The 2,388-nt window shown below is 33.2% G+C and overlaps 1 non-coding gene across 1 annotated transcript; it reads right to left on the reverse strand.

The window, feature by feature from the left end:
- Window positions 1-1,549: 1,549 nt before the first annotated feature.
- LOC112774920 (small nucleolar RNA R71) lies at window positions 1,550-1,657 on the reverse strand. Its single transcript, XR_003189374.1, has one exon. It is a non-coding gene; the product is annotated as a small nucleolar RNA R71 (small nucleolar RNA).
- Window positions 1,658-2,388: the final 731 nt, after the last annotated feature.

Raw genomic sequence — 2,388 nt, forward strand, 5'->3', positions numbered from 1 at the left:
TTGATCTAAAATTCTCATGCATTGCATCATGTTCATGTTTTTCTCTCTCATCATGAAAATTTTAAAAATCAAAAAAAATATCTTCCCCTTTTTCTCTCATAAAATTCGAAAATTTGAGTTGACTTTTTCAAAAGTTTTTAAAAATCTAGTTGTTTTTATGAGTCAAATCAAATTTTCAATTTAAAAATCCTATCTTTTTCAAAACCTTTTTCAAAAATCAAATCTTTTTTCAATTTTTTTTGTTATTTTCGAAAATTTCAAAAATATTTTTCAAAAATCTTTTTCTTAATTTTACATCATATTTTCAAAAATAACATCATCAATTAATGTTTTGATTCAAAAATTTCAAGTTTGTTACTTACTTGTTAAGAAAGATTCAAACTTTAAGTTCTGGAATCATATCTTGTGATTTCTTGTGAATCAAGTCATTAATTGAGATTTTAAAAAAAATTAAATCTTTTTCAAAAACTAATTTCTATCATATCTTTTCAAAAATATCTTCTTATTTTACCTTTTTCAAAAATTTGATTTCAAAATATCTTTTCTAACTTCCTAACTTCTTATCTTTTCAAAATTTGTTTCAACTAACTAACTAACTTTTTGTTTGTTTCTTAACTTTTTCAAAACTACCTAACTAACTCTCTCTCTCTCTAATTTTCGAAAATATCTTCCCCTTTTTCAAAAATTTCTTTTTAATTAACTAATTATTTTTATTTTTATTTTTGATTTCAAAAATTTTCGAAAAAAAAAATACTAAACATTTTTCAAAAACTATTTTCAAAAATCACTAACTCTTTTTCAAAATAATTTTCGAAAATTTTCCCTCCCCCATCTTATTCTATTTATTTATTCATCTACTAACATCTCTCCCTCACATCATCACCAAATTCGAACCCCCTCTTCTATCTGTGTTCGAATTTCCTCCTCTTTTCTTCTACTCACATAAGGGAACCTCTATACTGTGGTAAAGAGAATCTCTATTATTATTATTTTTCTGTGCCTTCTTCTTTGTCATATGAGCAGGAGCAAGGATAAGAACATTCTTGTGGAAGCAGATCCAGAACCTGAAAGGACTCTGAAGAGAAAATTAAGAGAAGCTAAAATACAACAATCCAGAGATAACCTTTCAGAAATTTTCGAACAGGAAAAGGAGATGGCAGCCGAAAATAATAATAATGCAAGGAGAATGCTTGGTGACTTTACTGCACCTAATTCCAATTTACATGGAAGAAGCATCTCCATTCCTGCCATTGGAGCAAACAACTTTGAGCTGAAACCTCAATTAGTTTCTCTGATGCAGCAGAACTGCAAGTTTCATGGAATTCCATCTGAAGATCCCTTTCAGTTCTTAACTGAATTCTTGCAGATATGTGATACTGTTAAGACTAATGGAGTAGATCCTGAAGTCTACAGGCTCATGCTTTTCCCTTTTGCTGTAAGAGACAGAGCTAGATTATGGTTGGATTCTCAACCCAAAGACAGCCTGAACTCTTGGGATAAGCTGATCACGGCTTTCTTAGCCAAGTACTTTCCTCCTCAAAAGCTGAGCAAGCTTAGAGTGGATGTTCAAACTTTCAAACAGAAAGAAGGTGAATCCCTCTATGAAGCTTGGGAAAGATACAAATAGTTGACCAAAAAGTGTCCTTCTGACATGCTTTCAGAATGGACCATCTTGGATATATTCTATGATGGTTTATCTGAGCTATCAAAGATGTCACTGGATACCTCTGCAGGTGGATCCATTCACCTAAAGAAAACGCCTGCAGAAGCTCAAGAACTCATTGACATGGTTGCTAATAACCAGTTCATGTACACTTCTGAGGGGAATCCTGTGAGTAATGGGACGCCTATGAAGAAGGGAGTTCTTGAAGTTGATACTCTGAATGCCATATTGGCTCAGAATAAAATATTGACTCAGCAAGTCAATATGATCTCTCAGAGTCTGAATGGAATGCAAGTTGCATCCAACAGTACTCAAGAGGCTTCTTATGCAGAAGAAGCTTATGATCCTGAGAACCCTGCAATAGCAGAGGTAAATTACTTAGGTGAACCTTATGGAAACACCTATAACTCATCATGGAGAAATCATCCAAATTTCTCATGGAAGGATCAAAAGCCTCAACAAGGCTTTAATAATGGTGGAAGAAACAGGTTTAGCAATAGCAAGCCTTTTCCATCATCCACTCAGCAACAGACAGAGAACTCTGAACAAAATGCTTCTAATTTAGCAAACTTAGTCTCTGATCTGTCTAAGGCCACTGTAAGTTTCATGAATGAAACCAGGTCTTCCATTAGAAATTTGGAAGCACAAGTGGGCCAGCTAAGTAAAAGGATCACTGAAATCCCTCCTAGTACTCTCCCAAGCAATACAGAAGAGAACCCAAAAGG

This window comes from Arachis hypogaea, chromosome 18, assembly GCF_003086295.3.
Source record: "Arachis hypogaea cultivar Tifrunner chromosome 18, arahy.Tifrunner.gnm2.J5K5, whole genome shotgun sequence".
In the NCBI taxonomy this organism is placed as follows: domain Eukaryota; kingdom Viridiplantae; phylum Streptophyta; class Magnoliopsida; order Fabales; family Fabaceae; genus Arachis; species Arachis hypogaea.